Here is a 23,636-nt window from a genome sequence, read left to right as displayed (position 1 = left end):
TTTGAGTAATCGCTGGAAGGTGGTCAGGGACTCTACTGTCCTGACATCAGTGGAAAGGTTATTCCACCACTTTAAGGGCAAAGGTTGAAACGGAACAGGCTCGAGAGGAAAGGGAGTGGAGAGGGGGCAAAGTTAGTCTTCAGGCACAGGAGGACTGGAGAGGTCTGGAGGGAGTGTATGGAGAGATGAGGGTCTGAAGGTAGCTCGGTGCAGTCTGGTCGAGACAACAGTAGGTAAGTGTCAAAGTCTTGAACTGGATTAGAGCTGAGATCAGGAGACAGTGGAGGGAGTAGAGTAGCGTGTGTGAATCGGGGAGAGAGACACCAGAGGAGCAACTGAGTTCTGGATGAGCTGGAGCAGGGGGTAGTAGTTGCTTGCAGGCTGGCCAAGAGGGAGTTGCAGTTGTCCAGACGGGAGAGAATCAGGGTCTGGACAAGCAGCTGAGTTGAGTTATCTGTGAGGAAGGGATGGATTCGGCGTACATTGCTCAGGAATAATCAGCAGGATCGTGTCAGCGTGGAGATGTGCTGGGTGTAGGATAAAGCAGGATCAAGGGTGGCTCCTAGATTCTTAGCGGAAGAAGAGGGGGGGAGTGTGGTGGATTCCAAAGGAACTGAGATGGAGAGATCACTAGTTAGCCTAACATTTGTGTATTTTTATGTTGTTCTTCCTCCTTTCTCTTTCGGTGAGTAAACGATGGTTCATGGTTTAAACAGATACATATTTGTTACTAATTAGATACAATTCCAAAGCCACTTCAAAGCATATCCACATAATGCATTTTAGTTCAGCTTACTACATGCACCACAAATCTCATTTGTTTGAGTAGCTAGATTCCCCTCTGAGAATTGATTAACAACCATATCCAATATTAACAACCACATCCAATAACAAGTAAAATACTTTTTAAGCTACCTGAAACCAATATTTTGAATCCACAGCATCTACCTGATTTTGATTTGTGTTTTTTTGCTACTTCTAAGAGGGGAGGGGCACATTCAATCAACCGCACCAATTTTTTTTTAGGGCAGCTGTACATTAAAGGGTAAGGTCAGGGGCCAGAAGGTAACTTGGGAGTGTTTTTTCTTTCCCTGAGAAAAATAACAATTTGCTATGCTGAGTTAAGCTGGTATCTGTGGTCTTTTGACGAGTATGTATTAGCATTCCCATGTTGATGTTTATTCTTTAAAATGAATTGTTATTTCTTTTTCTCCACAGCCCCTTTGACAGACAAGCCACCAAAAGTACTCTTTCCTTCAGAGAACAAAATTAATGTCTTGGAGGTACAGATAGGTAAGATTATGGTTTTAATTATAGTACCCTGTGATTGCTGTGGAGCTCGGAGGTTACTTCGAAATGTGTCTAATGTAAAAAAAGTACAGCAATAAATGATTTCCTTTCTAGACTACCCCTTTACAAAGATATTTTATGAAATATTCAAATGTAATCTGCACATGAAGATTTAGCCATCATGCATCAATTAAATACATTTAATGGGTTTTTAAAGATTATTTTTTCAAACACTGCCAGACTCAACCAAACCTTAATCTGAAAGAAGAACAATACCCTTTATAATTGACCTCCCCAGTTCCCTGACCATTAACCCACAGAGTAAAGCCAGCATATGCTCTGAGAGATGTTGTAGATCAAGTGGAATAGAAATAGAAGACGATACATTTAGTATGTCCTATGTCAGAAGTATGATTCGATGCTATTAGTAGCAGAGTATTTTTTTATGAGATAAGCTTCAGTAAAATGTTAGCAAAACTTCCCTTCAAGATTGTAAATGATTTTAAGCAAAAGTTAATGTTATGATTCTTCATTTAGTGATACCAATGTTTTTGATATAATTTTATAATTATCTAAATTGGGTGTTATAAATGTATATGGAACTTTTGCTCGTTATGAAATTTCATGACATTTGCTTTGCAAGGGGAAGGTACTGATTGTTTATTTTGGCCTTGGTTGTATAAAGGGTCATCTTGGAATCATCAAATATTTGATCATATTGCTTGTTTTTTGGCACTGCCTGCTTGCACATGCTGTATATTATGTTATTAATGGCAAATAGGAGCAGTTATGTCTACAATTAGGTGATGGATGGCTTGTTTGATCATCTGGATAATATGAGAGATTGGCATATTTTGTGATACATTTCCTTTTATGTTTGGACTTTTGTTAGCTTTTGTCCCAGATGTGTCCTCAGTAATGTGATGCAAGTGATCAACCATGAATATCAGTTTTTTTGGTGGATTAATCTGTCTTTTGTGGGATTTGTTTATGATGTGATGCTAAATATCTCTAATGAGCCGATGACCATGCTATCAATTCCATTTGTACTGAGTAACCTTTGAATGGTCGGTGAAAGGTTCAGTAAGTGAGTAAATTGATACAAATTATGATAGATGCTTCAATTCAAATTAAACCATCTTTTGTAAAATCATTATACAAAATGAATCTGCTACAGATTAAAACATATTTGAATCACGGATGAATACCTGATACCCGAATTGTATTTGGGAATTTGTATAATTACATGGTTTCTGTTATTATTTAGAGAGCACGACCAAAGTAGAAACTTTAAATAATCATTTTAAACACTGTGTAAATTAAATACACAAATAACACACAAGTGGTTATTTATCTTAGATGCAGACAATGGGGCATGATTTAAGACCATAATTAAAGTTATATCCTAGGGAAAGTCATTGAAAAATTTTGGAGTAATTACCAGATTTCACAAAAGAGAATACACCTCCCATCAATTAATTTTAACAGTTACTCGGGTGTTTAATAGATTTTTTGGTTGCACTTTATAATAAATGTCTGCGTTTCAGAAGCAATTACCTATGGAGTAGCCCATTTCCCTTTAAATTATATGAAGTGAATATTAGCTCATAGCCTCTTCCACACTTGCACCTATTGTTGACAGTGTTTTTATTTTGAAGGTTCACATGTCAAGTTATATTGGTTATTTATTAAACAGTATCAGATTACTGTACTACTAATTATAATAAGACATATTACATTTTTTATAATAACTAGTGACAGTGGTTTCACCAAAAAAGTATATATTTTATAATTTTCCAGCAAGTTCATGTAAATGTACACTTACTAAAAGCTATATTTGGGGCTGGAGGGTGTAGTTCAACTGACGATTGTAGTTTTCATTAGATCTAAAGCCAGCTCTTAAAGCATTCTAAATTTACCTCATAAATACATTTTTAGTTTCCATTTTTGTTGGTTGCAGTTTGATTTGTATTATTATTATTATTATTATTATTATTATTATTATTATTATTATTATAATAATTATTATTATTATTATTCAATAATGATAATAATATTATTTATTTTATATTATATTTTTTATAGTATTTTTTATATATCTTTAAAAAAATATTTTAAGTATGATTCTTTTTCAACACTGCATATATATATGTCATATATTTAACAACATAGCTGTGTGAGTTTATCATACACATACGTACTATACAAAATGGCCCAAAAAGAGTTAGAGAAAATGAAGTAGCTGTAAGGGGCAGGCTAATCCCTTATTATTGTAATTAGTCACTCTGGGACTTGGCTTCTTTCAACAGTGATATAAAAACAATATGTATTTTCATGCACCCATTGGAGTTTAAATGAAACAAACTGTACTGCTGGAACATTATACAAAAATATATATCACTGGACCTTACTAAGATCCTCTGCATAATTTGAGTGCTGCTGTTTACCTCCCATTTGCAAAGATTTGTATTTTACCTCAAAATGAATTGCTTTATTTAACAACAACAACAAAACGTTTCTGGTTTGGTGGAATTGTGTACTCATTGTTTTCCAATTTTCAGCAGTTTAGCATTTGATATTCAATAGTAAATAAATCAGTTTTACCAACTGAGAATACCAATTTTATAGTTTGCACAAGCTGAGAACAATTTGTCAAATTGAATGCTTGCTTCATAACCCAGCATATTGTACTATGCACTGCATGACAGATGTTGTGTCATTAAAAACGAATTCAACTTGGAATGCCTGTATTTAATTAATCAACTTATTTTTGTTTTGCTTATTGAGAGCCATTCTGCCTACTTGACTAGCACATTTTTAAACAATTTCTCTAAAACTACACTGTCTCCATATTTGATTAATTTTATCCTGAATAATCTCATTTAAACTGGCAACCTTCCTTAGCGCTTGATTGAAAGCCCTCTCTAAGAGATTCTGTTGGTTGTTTTTGTGCTGTTTTTTATTCAATCTGCCTGCAAGGCACACTGTTGCCAGTTTGTATCTTAGCTGTGGTTGCCAAATAAATGAGTGAAGATATTCCAGTAGTGTGACATGCATGTTTTTATCTGCCAATTCCATTTTACGTAATTATTCAGTGCTTCGGTCTGGAAATAATGGGGGCAATACTTGATATTTGGATGGTACTTTCAGAATAGGAGGCGGCTGAAACACAAACTTACTTTGGTGCAAGGATGACCCACGTGATTTTAAGCTGATGTACCTTCAAGATGTTACTGTGGCAACCTGTCTCCAGAATAAGCACGCTGATCCATTGGTAATAGAGTGTCAGTTGGTAGCATGAGCACTCAGGCCTCGCTCTGATTCAAACTGCTGTTGCAGGCACACCTCGGAGTGACACATTCACCAGCATAAAAACACCAGATACATGGATTTGTACTCTCTTCCAAGTCTGGGTCGATGATGTCACTAAGGCTGGCATACGAAATGAGTTATGATATAGTCTCCTCCCCTAACCTCTGCAGCAGCCTCAGCAACTGAAAAGAAATAAATAACAATAACTGAATATCATCAGTCTAATTGATTCTGATTCACAGCATCATTGGCGCATGGGAGGTCAGATCCTACTTGGAGTCAAACCACCGTTTGAGAGAGTACTCCTAGGATTCAATCCAAACAACCCCAGATGGGCATGAAACCTGACAGGCCAAAGTCTCCAGATGCATGCTTTTCCAAGTCTAGGAGATGGTCATCACTGTAATAAGTTCATATGCACAAAGGGTCCTGTTACATGTGTGTATTGGTTAATACAATAAAAAGTATAAACAGTAATAGGCAGGGGTTACAGGAAGCTGAACTAAAAAGATTTGTTTTCTCATATTATTTTTATTTATGTATATTATGTATATTTATTCCCATTTACAATTTTGTTTTAGCACAATCCCAGGCAGTACAGTGGTCCTCTGAATTACAGTACAGGCTATTTCAAAGCATTTTAAACAAATCTCTGCATTTGCCTGAACATTATTCATAAGATAATTGTTAATAATTCATTTAAAAGTATGTAATTCATGTAAAGTTTAAATAACATAAAATCGGAATATGTTTTAACCCTAGTATTTCATATGTATTTCAAACTTCTTCAAATAATAAAATAATAATCATAACAATAAACCACCATTTCAGTAAAGAGGAAGAGGAAGCTATAGGAAGCTGTGCAATTAAGATTAAAAGCTATCCGCTGCACAAACTGATAAAATGGTAATTTGCTTACTTAGTGATCACTCATTTTCTTTTTCTAGAAAAGGAAAGGAAAAAGCAGTTTTGTCAGGAAATTCTTTTCAAGTGTTACAATTTTTTTAACGATGCAATTATTTTCTCTATCTGCGTATTCTGCAGAAAATAATGCTTCATACGTGGTTTTAAGTCTAAACGATGTATGTATGTATGTATGTATATTTCTGTAACACTGTTCTAATCACCTGCTCAATATTCAAACAAAGTCATGCCAACTGAAAATTACTTGATGTTTCAGGTGGCATTGAGATTTGAAGTTTGTATTTGTTCCCTTGCACCAGATTGGTGATCTCAATATTGTTTCTATATGGCCATTTGATGCTATATAACAATGTACATTTTAAAACTCCTCCTTTCTCATGTATGGAAAAGTACAAACTATGTGATGTTGGCGTAGCAAGATATACATACAATACAACACTTTGAAAGATAAACCAAATGAACAGAGTACATCCAAACCTTTTAGGGGTTTCTGGGCTGTTGTCAGTTTGTATATTTACCAGGGGAGATCACCCTCTTGTGCTTTATTTGTTACAAATTGAAAAGTATCTTGTTGAAACAAGGTGAAGTGATTGTGCTCATGGACACTAATGTATCTTTGTGAGTGATCGTATTCCTTGAAGAATACCAAGTTCCTTCTGCCAGTGTATCTGTGCAGAAATGACAAAAGGACATTCTTCCTTTAGGGCACATATTGGAATAAACAGCAACCATAGGTAACACGCTTGACAGGATCATGCACAGAAATTATGGAGAAAATCTAGATAAAGCTGTCATTTTAAAATATGTATATTGATTGCATTTGTTAGTCAGGTTAAATCCCTATATCCAGCTTATAAAGGAAATAAAAGGCACCCATACATCTCTTTCCATCTGTGTAACACTCCTTTAGTTAATCATTAAATATGTATAATCTGAATAACAGGCTTTCATTTTATTGAACTGACAGACAGAATCCAATGTCTTATGACCTGAGAGGAACTAGTTAATAAAAAAAGGGTCGCATTCCTCCCGTTGACAAAAACAGAAGACCTTGTTTTACCGAAAGCAGACAGCTACTGTATACCGGTAATTCATAAGACAAAATATCTAAATAAGGTCTAATAGGATGTTTAATTTATATCTTTAGATAGGAGAATACACTGAGCACTCTGAATCACTTCCGATGTGTGACCTTTGACTCACTTTCTTATCAAACATCCAGACTAAGGGCCAGATTAAGCCAAAGCTTTGACCCACCTGCTAATATAAATTTATAATCCTATACTCGATGGCAGTTCAATTTGTCTTGTCAGATGCTTAATTCTTCTACTCATTAATATACCCGCTATCAAGTACATGTTTTTAGTTTGCTATTAGCAGTTAGGTCAACATTTTGATGTAATCCAGTTTATGGAACCAAAAAATAGTTCCATAAACATTTGATGTAATAAAGCAATATATTGAGTAACAGTAGACCTACACTGAACATAATTTGATTGTCTACTGTGTCTGCTACGTCACATCTTTATGCATTTTTTGTTTTTTTAAATTTGGCGAAACATCTGTACTTTAGTTGCCATATAATTTGGTCTGCTCGGGTCTCACAGCAAATGTGTGTGAAATCAAATTTGGCTGAAGAAAATGTGCATTTACAGCAGAGTGACTCACACTTCAGTGTCCTTTCTCCTTTCCTTCCCCTGTCATGTCACTTCCCCCAGCATGATTTAATTGCCACTCTTTCGGAGACTGATGTGAGGGAGATGGGCTGCTGCTGCATGTCTGGTGGTGGATACTTCCTGTCTCTGTAGAACGCTTGCATGAGTCTCCTGCATTCTTCTCTGCTCTATTTACTCTGTATTTACATTTACCTTTCCTATTAGTTTGCTGTGCTTTTCATTGTTGTGTCCTGGACTTCCTCTTAGCATGAAACATCTTACAGTGACATTTGACATTTAGATCTTGTTTTCATTTTCTGTGAAAACTTCTTCGCTTTGAAGGGATTCATGTTAGTCACACATTCACGATTGTGATTTCTGTTGCATCACTAAATCACCTATGAGACTTTTTCTTTTCACATGGTTACAACATTTTCAATGGGTTTAAAACACAAAGAAATAATAAATAAACAACAACACAGCTAAGCATTAAACCCAATAAACTCTACACTTGAAATATAAATGGGCTTCCTGTCGCACAACATGCCATACATTTATTGCAGCCATTAAGCAAATCTGTATTTTCCTTTTGTAATTGAATAGATTCAGCAACAGCGGGTCTGATGGCAGGCCTGACAAAGCATTTATCGGATGCTTAATATTTTATTAGGTGTTGCAATAAGGAACAGCAAACATTTTGGCTGCTTCTCAAGGAACAAACTTGCTTAATATTAACTCAGCCATTAGCTGACAAAAAGGAAAGACTACCAAGAAGTGAAGCAGAACTTGTGAATAAAAACATTAATAATAGCATTGTAGCTTCATGTTATACAGTTATATACACTTTTTCATTGCGTGAAGGGTGTGTGTGTGAGGCACCCCACATACAACATATTCATTGACAAACACAATGTAAGGATTAGAATGCAGAATTATATATATGTTGTGTGTATTTATTTATTTATTTATTTATTTATAAAACTGTTTAGGTCCAGGATTGATCATAACTGACCTATAGAATTTTTAAATTACACATAATTATATGAACAGCGTGATATTTATGAAAAAGCTAAGAAGTATTGCAATATTTGGAAATTATGCTCTGTGATTGGCTTGGTTCTCAGGCATGATTTATAATGGTTCACATGCTGTCAAATCCTCCAATATAAGTGAGGTATAAATGGAACATCCATGGAATAATTTAATTTCTTTGAGTAATTTCACCAAATGAAATTGTTTTTCACAACAGGGAGGATGCAGACATGTATATGCTGTTCATCACAGGCATTAGTTCTATAATACAGTTTCACTGTATGAATTCCAGCACTGGTAATGTCATATATAATCCTACTGTATATTTCTACTTGTGAAGCATGTACAAACCTGATACAAATAAAAAAAAAAGCTGTTTGGTCAATGCCCTGTTCTGTTCTGTTATACATATTCCCTCATTTGGGGTTTTGATGATGGTGGTGGAGAGCGCTGTCTAACACGTTGGTCCAAAATCTCCCATTATGTAGAGAGATCTGGTGATCTGGTGAAGGTCATAGCATATGATTCACATCATTTTCATACTCATCAAACCATTCAGTGAGCCCTTGTGCCCTGTGGATGGGGGCATTGTCATGCTGGAAGAGACCACTCCCATCAGGATAGAAATATGTCACCATAGGATAAAGGTGATCACTCAGAATAACTTTATAATGATTTGCAGTGACCCTTCCCTCGAAGGGGACAAGTGGACCCAAACTATGCCAGGAAAATGCCCCCCACAGCATAACAGAGCCTCCGGACCCCCTCACTGTAGGGGTCAAGCAGTCAGGCCTGTCCCGTTCTCTTGGTGTCGCCACACATGCACTCGCCCACTTTAGTCACTGTTCCTATTGAAACACTAGCCAGTTGAGCGTCTTTGTGACTGAAGCTCCTGCCATTCTTGCCCCAATAATGACCCCTCTTTCAAAGTCACTTATACCCCGTTACCACTAGCCATGTTTAGCTGCACCTCAGCGTGGCCATGACAGTCCAGGGGGTTTCCACGAGGGCTCAGCTGCACCTCCGCCTGTGACCAAACTAGTTTCAAGAGGCACAGTTTCGTACATCATCCCACACTGGTCCGGGGCACATACTGTGACGTCCCTTGCGCAACGCCACTGCTTTTGGAAATTGTAACTACAGAAATGGCAGCCGCTCTCAATGCGAGAGATGCGGTAGAAACTTTTCCAAAGAAGGAATATGTGTGTTTACCTTCGGAAAACAATTAATCTGCAGCAGTTATTAATGCACATTGGAAAAGTGCCACACATTCTCCCACAGATAAATAATAAGGGAGAATATCAAAGATACTTAAATTAAGTTATATTGTCAATGTTAATCGGATCATGATACAGGGAGAAGTAACACGGTTATTTACGATCCGCTGGTAAACAAAATATATATGTTTTATATATTGTTTCAATGTGTCCCGGTTTCTACTTTTGAATATCTTTTATAACTTATACTATAAGACTGTGTTAAATATCGTAAAAACGTCTCAGCCCAAAGTTTATTCCACTTTAATGTTAAAGATATTTCGGCCTCCATTTTAAAACACTAAATCCCAGAGTGCCGAGTGTCCCAGACTGCGTTTTGATCTTTCGCGTCTCACAGTCACTTCCTAGGGCAGCTGGACCTCATGCCAATGAGTGGAAATGCTGCCGGCACAGTGTAGGTGTGCAGTTACAGCACGGCCACGCAGAGGTGCACCTAAACATGGCCAGTGGAAACGGGGTATTAGATCCTTTCCTCTTGGCATCTTGATCCAAAATCAAGGTCAGCTGGGCCTGCTCAGCATTTGTATACATGCCACAGAGCATGATAGGATGTTAATTGCTTAATTGTATCATGCAGTACACCTGTTTGGAGGCATCTGCATTTGTTATGTTCCTCCACTCATTTATTCATGTGTTTCCTTTAATTTGTCTGTATATATATATATATATATATATATATATATATATATATATATAAACATTTGTAATTAAATTACTTGATAAAATAATATACAGTACAAGAGAGAAACAACTGCCTTAAGTTATGGTCATCTCAGAATGTCTTGGCTTTTTTTTTTTTTTTTGTCTGCAGACATCTGCTGCTGTGTTTCTCAGTTGACAAAACAGATTTGCAGTAATATTAGTTTGTTTAACTTGTCACTAGGAAAACGCTCCTGGTTTGGTCATTCCTCAGCATCAGTTTTATTACTATAACATTTGAGTTTGAGCCCCAGAACATAGCAGTTACAAAAGGCCTGTGCTAAGGTTACAGGGAAACAAAGCTAAATATTTAACAGCATGAAACTTTCCCATTAATCATCTTGTTGCCAGAGAGGCCTTCTGTGGTGATAAATGGCTTTACATCTGAGAAACACAGTGCTAATACATCTCCAGAAGTCTAATATGTTGTAGTGTACAGAGACAATAGCATCAGCTTATACAGGAAATAGTCCTGCTTAGCACTGAGATACAAAAACATCACATAAGTAATAATATCCCATGATTTAAATAAGGAGCAAAGTTCCATAGCAATCAGTAACGTAAAGGACTAGGTTAAAATATGAGAAAAACAAAACAAATTGATGAAAGGATTCTTCATTAAGTAATACCATTGATTAATAATGAATTGTGATCTTTAAATTAAGTACAGTATCCTCCGCCTAGACATAGCCATGTTTTAACAGTAATTGGTCTACAATTTAGTAACTTACAGTGACTGATACAGTCATCAGTGCTTTAAACTGAATACACTTGAAGTTACGTTGCAAGCAACTGGGATTTTCACAATGAATGAAGACTTAATAAATCTTCCAGAAACTCAGAACAATCACAGGATTTTTTAAATGCCTGGCCAGTGCAACATACAAACACAAAATCATGTTCAATCTTCCAGCAAATAATTTGTTTACAGCAGCTGAATAGCATACAGCTCCCATCTTTGGTTAATCAGACTCTTCATAATTATACCCTGCCGCAACACCGATTATCACCAACAATGATCAGCTGCTTGCACAGGAACTCCTAACGCAGAAAGACCCCAACACAATGCACATAGTAATCTTCATTTATGAACAAATGTCTTATTTTCTCTCTCAAATTTTGAGGTTCAGTCTTGATTTGCATTTAATATATTTATTACTTTTGTTGTTACTTTGCTTTGTTTTCTTCTGGTGCGAAATTGTATTTGAATATATACAAAAGTAGTCACAATATATAAATACTATATGACAAGGTTAATAATGTGATTATTTTAACTTTTATCTTGCTGCTGCAATTATTCAGCTTCTTGGAGGTTGCATGATATGTGCTTACAGTGTACCATACAGTGCAATTAATTGTTTGGAGCACATCTGAATCATAATGGTGTCATGATGTGCTCTATTACAGTTATATAAACTAAATGATCTCATTAAAATTAATATTAATTTGCAGTATATTCACCTTCTTTGAACAGGTGGTGTAAATCAATGCCTTTCAACACCTTTCAACAAGTCTTTTCATCTGGCCCCTTGCTGTTGTTGGGCTAATGAGCACACTAAAATGTAAAGTCATTGGTTCATGCCAAGTTTGAAATAATAATTTTTCAATCTGTATTAATATTTTTAGTGTTTAATGCAACACACTATGTCCTCTCTTCAAAGTCTTTCAATACTAAACATGTCAAAATAATGATAAACATAGATGCAAATTTGAATGTAATTCTCTTTATTAGTAATTTATGACAGGAGATATTTGTTGTAAAAATATTTACATTTATTTTGTTTGAAAATATAATAAAAGTTGTCTCATCATAATCTATATAAGTAGGATTTGCTATTTTCATAGTCTGGTGAACATCTTTTCCCTGGGAAACAGTAAACAGCAACACACACACCCAAGCTAATTATGGATTTTATTTTAAATGTCACACTACCATAAGCATACAGTGCATGCCAGGTTTTCAGATTAAAGCTGGAAATCAATATCATATTATTTCTCTCAATTAGACAATGTTTATTCTCCTCAGGTTTTTTCTTTATCTCCATTCAGCTTGCCCTGCAGAGAATCCAAGATGATGAATAAAAAATTAATTTAAAATCCAGAGGCTGAATGCAATATTAATGTGTCTTACCTTCAGTTATTACAGATGAAAGTGGATATGAAAATGCACATAGTCACCAATGCCTAATTCACTTACACAGCAAGACATCAATATAAGTTATGTCTGCCTCATGTAGACATTTTTACAGATTTACCATTTCTCTCTCTCATAAATGTATGTATTTAACAAAGGGGAAAAAAGTTTAGTGTCTAAAATACTTAATCTTGGCAAAGCAGAAGTAATGAGAAAAAAGAATACTATTTTGAACCAAATGAGCAGAGTTTTTTTCCAACAGAGATTAACTAGTAATTGATTGAATGTATTTGTAAATTCAATCAAAGCACATGGATGCTTTGACCCTTCTAATTGCAAACTGATCTCATAAATTTAAAACAGTTGTGTGGAAAGAATTGCCTATTAAAGTTCTCATTGAGTTATTTCACTGAGATATAGAACATTTCAATGATTTAACCTAGTGGAAGGAAACCACTAGATTTTCTGAAAGGGTTTCAAACTGTAAATTTTTAAGCGTAAATACCCTTATGCAGGTTTACCCTGGTAAATTTATTTTTAACTTTTAACATGCTTTTACTATGCTTTACCATAGTTTAACAGTGGATTCCTATGGTTATAGCCTGTTTCAATTGTTTTACTATATTGCATCGTGAACAAATCCTGGTCTAACATAAATATGCCTTAGAAGTATTTATATCCATTGTAGTAAAGGACAGTGAATGTATTTTGAACTTAGGAATTTATTATAGGAATCCGCTGTACCATTATGTTCACATGGTTTACAACAATGAAAGCATATAAAGGGGGGGAAATCCTATAGTTTACAGGGTAAATGTGAATAAGGGTAGAGCTCACATTTAATGCAGAAACACTAAATATCGAGGACTGAGTTTACAGGATGAACAAATGTCCTAAATCATGAATATCTTACATAATTCACTGGGACATTTGGCCAGCTGAAGTTCTTGGGTCAGTGGCCATTTCTTATTAGTTACCTTTTCATTCATGTTTCTCAAGATTTGTATGATTTCGAGTAAAGCTAAAGTCACATAAGGTTTGATATTTGCTTCACTGGTAGCTGCCGTATCTGACAATAGTTGCTTTTTTCTGACATGGAAGATTCATTAGCTGATAATAATGATACCCCCTGCATCCAGTCAAGGCTAATCTAAGGACAGAATTATATGGTGAGCAAGACTCTGCACATACAGTCTACCAATTTTTACAAGAACGGGGGCTTGAAAGAAGGTTTAGGGAGACAAGGAGATGTCTTTTTAGGCCAATCTGTATGAAAGGTAAGTTTTATTTTTCATGACATCACCAACATACTTGACAAAAGTAGGCCTATATTAAAAGCTAAGGTGTGTTTATCAAGTGCATTGTTGGGATATTTAGCTTTCTTAAACTTTCTTAAAGCCGTTAAGCTGTATTTCTTCAATGTTTTACATTGTGTTCAAAATAAAATAAAATAAAATAACAAGGAAATCATGTAATCCTGCAGGGTAATGGCAGTCTGGGCCAGAGATCAAACCCCAATTGCCGGCACTGTTGGGATGCTTATTACCACATTGCCAAAGGGCCCAGATTGCCTGGCAAGGGGGTAATCTGCTGTATCATGCATCCTTGGATCTTGGCACTAGAGGGCATTTATATGACAATATTTCTGAAAATCCTCAGGTCCTAACTACATACATAACCAAAAGCCTATGGTGTACATGTGTTACAAATTAATGTTAATGTTAAATGAGTTCTACAAAACTGTATGCAAACATTTATAGAAACTGTACTGTTTGATTCAGATTTCCAAATATAGTACAATTCACCTTCTCTTTGTGCAAACTATGACTTTTAAGTAAGTATGAATAAAAGGTGAATGCAAAAATTCAAACATTTTATTATGTGGAAAAGTTGTTCCTGCTGCATACCTGCATATTTGCATTTTAAAAACATGCAGTGCTGTTTATATATATTTTATACATAAATTCCAAATAAATACCAAATGCTTGTAGTATTTGAAGTTTGCAATAAATTATTTTCTGTCATAGAAGAAATTTTTATTATGTGACTATGGTGAGTAATACCGTAAAACTTCCAATAATCGCCGGGTCTCAAATAGCAGCCGGTCTCCAATAGTCGCCAGGTTCATTTGCATAATAATGTAAACAAAAGCCGTTCTCTAATAAATGCCGGGTTACACATTACAAAACAGACTTGATAATATTTTACAAATAAAGAAAAGGGAAATCGATAGTTTCTAAAGATGCATTAACGCATTTGAAAGAACCTTTCACAACATATTTACGTAAGCTTTATTTTTTGCATCTTTCTTGTTTTCAGTAAATATATATTAATTAACCCGGCATTTATTAGAGATATTAATTAAAAAAAAACACCATCACGTGTGTTTTTATTCATTTATTTCTCACTTTAACTATATATACAGCTCTGGAAAAAATTAAGAGACCATTGTAATTGTTTCTTAAATCAGCATCTCTACATGTATGGCAACCATTCCATTCCATTCATATTTTTATTTGGAATTTGGGAGAAATGTTGTCAGTAGTTTATAGAATTAAACAAATATGTGAATTTTACCCAAACACATACCTATACATAGTAAAACCAGAGAAACTGGTAATTTTGCAGTGGTCTCTTATTTTTTTCCAGAGCTGTATATATTTAGCTGTATATTTGTATTGCTGTTAATTGTAGTAATTGAAATAACTGTCAATTGCGACATAAACAATGCATTAATGAAGTATATTGATGATGGTTTGGTTTAAAGCATATTTCCAGTGCTTTTTGTGTATGTAGCGAGAGTTCACAGTATATTCACAGACTGCTAACAGAATTACCGGTATCTTGTTTTCAATCCAGTGTATAGTTCACCATACATTGAATGTGATTTGTTTGAATCTTTGAAAAACAATTAAAAAATAATAATATTTTTTTAAATAAATAATTAAAAGCCTGGCCTATTAGCCTACATCGACAATTAACCAATGTTTCCAGGCACTTCTTACCCTGGATGAGTCCGCGATTAATTTATTATTATTATTATTATTATTATTATTATTATTATTATTATTATTATTATTATTTCTTGGCAGACGCCCTTATCCAGGGCGACTTACAAAATATTTATGAATGTTAAATACAAACACCAGTCCCCTACAACCGCTAGTCTCCAATTGATGCCGGGGCTTCTTGCAGTTATTTGGAATAAACGCTGGGATCTTTTAATTGAAGTTTTACGGTACTTTAACTGTCAAAATGAATGACTAGACTGAAATAATATATTTTTGTAACATTGTTCTAGGTGACAAATTTTTTGAACACCCACTACAAAGCCTGCACAGAGCCATACTGTGCGACTATGTAGGCTGTCTTTCTCCCTTGTTCAACTATGTTATTTCTTAATATGAAAAAAAGGAAAAAGATAATAGAAAATGAGTCAGCGTGTTAAATTGTTTGGCACTGTGCATCTCATTTGCAGATGTACTGCATCACCAGGTTTTATTTCAGAAATAAGCAACTGATAAAACGTAGGAAATCCTGAACCTGAACCCTCAAAACAATTGAAATAATGTTTGTAATTATTTAACTAAAGAACTCTACTTGAGTACGAATTCACTGACACAAATTTACAAACCGCATAATCCTATTTGGTCTTTTTCACTTTTAGTCAGTTTTAACACAACAGATTGGTGTGCAGTAATTTACTGTATTCTTGTATTGTTGAAAACAAAGCATACACACACAAATATTGATATATGGTGATGATTATGATGAGATATAATATGTGTCTATCACTATCTATACGTGTGTATTTATATAAATAAATAGTACAGTAAAAAATATGTGCCCCATTTTATACATTTTTCACATTGAATTTGGTCAGATCTTTCTGTGGGGTATATAGTAATATAAAGAGACAAATGGCACCACAATTCGGTGCATCTTTCATTTGTTTGGTGAGCAAGGTAATCAAACATGCAATCTTCAGGTGTGAAACAGTTATTGCCACCCTAGTTATCTCAATCCAATTAAAGAGACAATAAGGGTAAACTGTTTGAGTGAGTTGGTTAACAATCAGGCCTGATCTGCGCCAGGCCTACCCAATCTAATCATCAGAGTGAAATTAGTTTCTAGAGACACATCATGCCACGATCAATAGAAATTACTGAAGATGTCCGGAAAAAAAGGTGATGATGTCTGGAAAGGATTACAAAGCCATTTCTAAGGCTCTGGTGCTCCATTGAACACAGTCAGACATATTGTTCAAATGGAGAAAGTTTGGGACAGTAGTGAATCTTCTCAGGAGTAGCCGTCCTGTCAAAATCTCTCCAAGAGCAAAGTGTAAAAACATCCAGGAAGTCACAAAGAACCCTAGAACAACAGCCAGGAAAAAATAAGGTTCATGGCAGAGTAGCAAGGCAGAAACCACTGTTATATGAGGTGCCAGAAAGCACCTGGATGATCCTCAAGAGTTCTGGAACAATGTTCATGGGTAGATGAGTCAACAGTGGAACGTTTTTGATCTTTGAAAACCAAACACTTAATTCCACACTAAGACTCTCATACAGTCAAGCATGGTGGTGGTAGTGTCAGGGTTTGGGGATGCTTTGTTGCATCAGGCCTTGCCATCATTGAAGGAACCTCGAATTCTGCTCTGTATCAGAGAATTTGATAGGATAATGTCGGGCCATCCATCCGTGAGCTGAAGCTGAAGCGCAGCTGGACAATGCTGCATGACAATGATCCCAAACACACAAGTAAGTCTACAGCAGAATGGTTGAAGTACAAGAAATGTAAAGTTTTGGAATGGCCTAGTCAAAGTCCAGAACTAAACCCCTTTGAGATGTTGTGGCAGGTCCGGAAATGGGTTTTGGTTGAACATCTGATAACATTCAATTTCAAAAATATGCAAACATGCAGAATATCTGACATTGGGCAAATACTTTTTCACGGTTCGGTGTATATATATATAACTATCTATCATCATAATCATCAGCCTGTATCGATCCACTTCTGCATGAAGGGCTACTAAATATTTTTCCACTCCCCATCTAAAGGTCCTCTTTTCCATGACATGCCTGCATCTTCCAATCGTTTATGTGGTTTTATCTTCTTCATCTTGGGATCCCAATGATAGCTTCCTTTGTCCATCTTTCTGTTCTGTTCTTCTTGCAATGTGTCCAGTCCATTTTAACATTTTCACTCTTTCAGTGATGTCACATATTTTTGTTTGTTCTCAGATCCATTCATTTATTTTCCCAGCTCTTCTTGTTATTCCAAACATACATCTTTCCATGCTTCTTTGTGTCATCTACAGTTTCAGTATTGTTTTTGTTTTGTTTGTTTTTAGGCATGGTTTCAGAGCCATTAGTGAACACTGGTAGTATACATTGATCAAATACTTTTGTCAACTTATGATTTGCTGATGAAATTGCCATCTTTGCAAAAACACCTGAAATGAACTGAACTAAATCTAAAGTCATGTTCAACAGTTTTGTTAAATCTAAGAAAATTGCAGTAGATCGGCAGATATTTGAGGAAGTCAAAAGCCATGTCTAACTTGGACAGCACATCAGAGCAGATGAAGATAATATGGAAGAAATGTCAAAATGGAATAGAGTATATTTGGAAGAATGAGCAACTGTTGAAAGGAAATCCCCCCATGTCCCTGAAGAGATTAAGTGTGTGTTTGTATCTATATACACTCACCTAAAGGATTATTAGGAACACCTGTTCAATTTCTCATTAATGCAATTATCTAACCAACCAATCACATGGCAGTTGCTTCAATGCATTTAGGGGTGTGGTCCTGGTCAAGACAATCTCCTGAACTCCAAACTGAATGTCTGAATGGGAAAGAAAGGTGATTTAAGCAATTTTGAGCGTGGCATGGTTGTTGGTGCCAGACGGGCCGGTCTGAGTATTTCACAATCTGCTCAGTTACTGGGATTTTCACGCACAACCATTTGTAGGGTTTACAAAGAATGGTGTGAAAAGGGAAAAACATCCAGTATGCGGCAGTCCTGTGGGCGAAAATGCCTTGTTGATGCTAGAGGTCAGAGGAGAATGGGCCGACTGATTCAAGCTGATAGAAGAGCAACTTTGACTGAAATAACCACTCGTTACAACCGAGGTATGCAGCAAAGCATTTGTGAAGCCACAACATGTACAACCTTGAGGCGGATGGGCTACAACAGCAGAAGACCCCACCGGGTACCACTCATCTCCACTACAAATAGGAAAAAGAGACTACAATTTGCACAAGCTCAACCAAAATTGGACAGTTGAAGACTGGAAAAATGTTGCCTGGTCTGATGAGTCTCGATTTCTGTTGAGACATTCAGATGGTAGAGTCAGAATTTGGCGTAAACATAATGAGAACATGGATCCATCATGCCTTGTTACCACTGTGCAGGCTGGTGGTGGTGGTGTAATGGTGTGGGGGATGTTTTCTTGGCACACTTTAGGCCCCTTAGTGCCAATTGGGCATCGTTTAAATGCCACGGCCTACCTGAGCATTGTTTCTGACCATGTCCATCCCTTTATGACCACCATGTACCCATCCTCTGATGGCTACTTCCAGCAGGATAATGCACAAAGGTCAAATCATTTCAAATTGGTTTCTTGAACATGACAATGAGTTCACTGTACTAAACTGGCCCCCACAGTCACCAGATCTCAACCCAATAGAGCATCTTTGGGATGTGGTGGAACGGGAGCTTTGTGCCCTGGATGTGCATCCCACAAATCTCCATCAACTGCAAGATGCTATCCTATCAATATGGGCCAACATTTCTAAAGAATGCTTTCAGCACCTTGTTGAATCAATGCCACGTAGAATTAAGGCAGTTCTGAAGGTGAAAGGGGGTCAAACACAGTATTAGTATGGTGTTCCTAATAATCCTTTAGGTGAGTGTATATATATATATATATATATATATATATATATATATATATATATATATATATATATATATAGACACACACACACAAAATATATTCTGCACACACGCACACACACACACACACATATATATATATATACACACACACACACACATTCTAAACTTATCATTCCTGAAGACTCCTTGTGTTTTTGACCTACATTGTCTTCAAGGTCTTTTTGGAATGAGATGACAGATTATGTGGTTACTGATTGTGTGAAGTAAAACATAATTTTTTGGAGGCATTTTGAAAGACCCAGATTTCATTATGGCCCGGGCTTTCAGTGCTGAGTCAAAAATCCTTTCATATTTCACTATAACACAGTCTCCTGTAGCCATATCTTTCTTTTCCAACTGAGTGAATCTTGAAGTCCATTCAATTTGGAATGTATTGCCGAGAGTGACAGAGGATGTATTCCCGTGACTCGTCAGCTGTTCTGCGCAGCTCAGGGCATCCCATGTTCAATGCACTCTGCTCCCCTGACAAAGTGATATCAGTTGTCTAACCTTGCTGATCTAGCTGACTTTTCTTTTGATGTGAATTGGACAAAAATCCTGAAAATATATAGATAATGAAAACTGTATCTGGAGCTTAATATCTTACACATATTTTATTTTATTTATATCTTTTGCTGCTCCAAATGTAATTGACCTTTTAATTTTCATTACATCAAGCAATACTATATATATATATATATATATATATATAGGCAGGTAAAGGCAGTAAATAGATGCCAAGGCATTGCATTTTATTAGGGAAGCTTGAAGAGGCAGCTTTGCAATTCACTTTGAAGACTGTTCACTTTCATGCTATCTTATGTAATGAGAAACACAAACTCAAAAGCTGCTCTACTCATATCATGTGTCTTTGTGATGTATGAAAAGATGCGGACCTTTGATGGGGATCATCTGCTATGAGACCTTGCGCTGTTTTGTATTCTATTACCACGGCTGACATGCGCAATCAGAGGCTTGTCTCTAGTGAGGTAAATGCTAGCTAAGACTCTTTATTTGAGAATCTCATAGCAGATCATTTGTTGCAGCATGGTACATCTTGGGATAAAGAGCTATTGTCCCCATACTGGGAATGACTGTCTTGTTACTAATGGAGTTTTCTAGTTAAATCTGAGTCTGAATATTTAGCATTGATTTTTAGTAATAGAATATCTATTCTTTTTTAATCATAGGACTCTGAAGTACGGTTTTGGGTCAACAGCTTATTTTTAAGCAGGTTACCCTTTATTGTCTTCCGAGCTGTCTGTCATTTGTCTAAAGCAGACATTCATCTTCTGTGATGCTATTACTCTCTTTCACCTTTCCCCCTACACTGTGTCTTTCACATTCTAGCTGTGCCTTAACTCTATTGCAGGCCATTGGTGGTAATACCGTTAAACTGCTTAGGATTGCTTGCCCTGCTATAATGTGATATGTGGCGTAGTGGAGGTCCCCGAGGTGTGGCAACAGAGACTTTCTCTGGACCATATGTTAAAAATAACGGGAAATTCCAGAATACTGAGCTCTTTAGAAGATAATCTTAATGGAATTATTCCAGTTTCATTATATCCATCCTACTCCACAAAACAGATCAATTTTTGTTTTATCCAAATGCTGTTTACAATCATTTTAATTATTATGTTGCAGTATCTGAAAAGTATTGACATTGCTGGTGAATGTATTATCTGAATGACCAATTATTGGGTTGACTTCATTTTGTAGGAGTTTCAGAAAGCCATCACTCAGTTAGACATGTCACCAAAGGGAATAAGGGTTAAATAATAATCACTTTATCCTAGAATGGCTCACAGAGGTCCTCGTTACCATAACTGATTGTCTGGATAGATAGCTCTCTCTATCTCAGCTGTTAAGCGGTATTAGGGTCTCACAGTGCCATCTGTTGGACTGTCAACCAGTTTTTACATAGGAATTCAAGGAGCCAAGCCGTTCTCTTTGTTCATAGTGTGACACATATGTGTTTTTCAATGCAAAAAATTGTTTAGTATACTCAATATGTAGGCTATTTTTTTTAGGTGCTGTTTTCTGGGTAGCCAGAGTCATGAGAAATAACTGGGCCGTGCACACTAGACTGTCATTGCTGTTTCTCCAGTTCTTTACTGAATGTAGGACCTTCATCTATAAATCAAATCTGAGCAAACAGCAACTTCTATATTCCTCATCCTCTCTAACCCATTGTGAAGAGCACTTGATAGATGTAGTGAGTGCAGACCCCCAAGCAGGATCTGAACTTGACTCCGGGGAGTTATAGTTCCTACCTGCAGTGTTACTATCAGTCATTCATCATGGTTCTTTATTGGATGTAAAGGACTTGACCGCTGGCTCCATTTCCAACACAATCTGCTCGGTTTTGCTGTGTCTTCCAGAGCAACTCTGCCCTGTAAACCATATCATTCAAATGTCTACCGGGTCACTCTGCTAGCAGTATAAATCAAAACCATTTAAGACAGTCTTGAAACCTTACAGTTGGCTCCTGGGTAATTTCAGAAGTGATCTGAAAATTGTTTCTCTTTTTCTACCAGGCCTCCTAATGGTTTCTGACTTGGTTTACCTCTGTGTCTCCAGCTACTGTGTACCCTCTTGGCTAAACCTTTAAAATTCAAAAGCTACTCTGTCCGGGTTTTCTAAAGCATAACTTCAAATAGTATTAAGCCTTTTTGGTGGTATTGATGGTATCCCTCTCCGAAGAACAACAAAAGAGGGGCACTGAGGATAATTCAACAAAATTTCCCTTCATTATTGATTTTACCTCAAAGTGTTTTCTTCCATGCTGTGTGTGGGGTCAGGACTGATTGCAAAAGCCCCCCAAAATTACTTTGAATTGTCTCAAAACATTATTTCAAAGGGTGAGTTTAATTAATGACTCTGTGTTCTATCTTAATGGTTTACACATATATGTATTTTCCCACTGTGGTGTTCCAGTATGTCATTATATTTGCAGTTCATCAATAGATCACTAGTTGCTCCATGTTTGAGTGATGTCAATCAATAGCACTGCATGCTCTCCCTTAATGGCATGTGCTTCAGATGTGAAATGAAAGAAATGTAGAAAGCAATCACTATACAATGTTGTTTCAATTTGCTAGAAATGTATCAGCGCTCATACAGTCAATAAAAAGCATGACTATTTCACCATTTTCACCCCCCCCACCCCCCCATTTTCCTTATTTTTGTGATGTACTAGAGAAGAGAGGTTTTTCATACATCCGTTATATTTTCTTTTCTTTCTACACAGCCAGTCTGGCTACCTCTAGAGCAATGTACTGATTTTTAAAAGGGTGAAGTGGATTATGTTATCAGCCTTTGAAGTCTTTCTTTCAAGTGGGTCTCGATTCATGTTTGACTTGTTGTAAGCCAGCATTTTCGTTTGTAAACTTGTTGGCCTACGATGTTTTCAAATTTCAGGGTTTACACACGAAATGTTAAACTCAAGCAAATGGACTTGACTCTCTTACTCAATTTCCTGTAAATTAGGTTAGATATTTTAACCACAAAAATGTAATCTCTTTTAAATTTGAATATAATGACTGGTGGGCATGGAGACTCAATGACCTTCCTATTTCCTAAATGGTATGTCTTACCTCTGGAGTAATTACCATTGCAGATGCATAATATTGGCTGCATGGAGTGTACATTTTGTACCATTTAAACTGTAATTAAAATTCCCCAAATTTGTGTTTATCAAAGTTTGTAGAGGCTCAGTTGCATACTGCACGTACCAGATCAGTAGAATATGGGTCAATATAAATTTTGCAGACTTAAGCACTTCTTTTCTTTGTCTTGGCGAAGCTTGCTTTTCTAATTAATAGCTGTTTTTTTATGTCTCTTCTCCTAGTTGGGAGAGGGGGGTGGTGGGGGGGACATTGTGTGTTTCTTTATCCTCAGGTAATTATCTTCCCTTGTATTTTGAACATCTGGTGTGTGCAGAAGACCGCGTAGGTTCTGAGCAGGAAAACTTGCAATTGACTTTTAATAATTTAAGTGATCTTCGTTCTGAAGGATGGTTTCGTGACTCAGTTATATGTAAAATGTTTTGTTTAGTTTTTTTTCCAACAGCAATTGGATAGTCTCTAGCTCATGTATTTGAATATCTTACAGCTGCATGTGATTTTTTTTTTTAACTATTAGTAAATAATTTAATTTAAAACACAAAGTCTTAAAAAATTATGTCTGACCCACCTATCATACTTCTGAGTTGATGTTTAGGGTTACAATTTTCAGTTTAGTTTCATTTTCTCCTGTCTCAAGTTAAAGTTCTGCAAACTTTTATCAGACTGAGAGGAGAATGCATTCTCTATTACAACCATTAACAGGTTCAAGGGAGTGAGGTAAACTTACAGTTAAACATTACCATTGA

General features: G+C 36.1%; 1 protein-coding gene across 2 annotated transcripts in view; it reads left to right on the top strand.

Annotated features, from left to right (window-relative positions):
* il1rapl1a (interleukin 1 receptor accessory protein-like 1a) overlaps positions 1-23,636 on the top strand; it is a 213,169-nt gene that overhangs the window by 71,991 nt on the left and 117,542 nt on the right. For both annotated transcript variants that reach the window (XM_066706222.1, XM_066706221.1), the window contains exon 2: positions 1,219-1,293. The gene's annotated coding sequence lies outside the window, so the exon portion shown is untranslated. The remainder of the gene's footprint in view (positions 1-1,218; positions 1,294-23,636) is intronic.

Source organism: Amia ocellicauda, chromosome 6 (genome assembly GCF_036373705.1).
Source record: "Amia ocellicauda isolate fAmiCal2 chromosome 6, fAmiCal2.hap1, whole genome shotgun sequence".
Taxonomy (NCBI): Eukaryota; Metazoa; Chordata; class Actinopteri; order Amiiformes; family Amiidae; genus Amia; species Amia ocellicauda.
The sequence above is the reverse complement of the archived record's forward strand: the minus strand, read 5'-3'. Positions and strand labels throughout refer to the sequence as shown.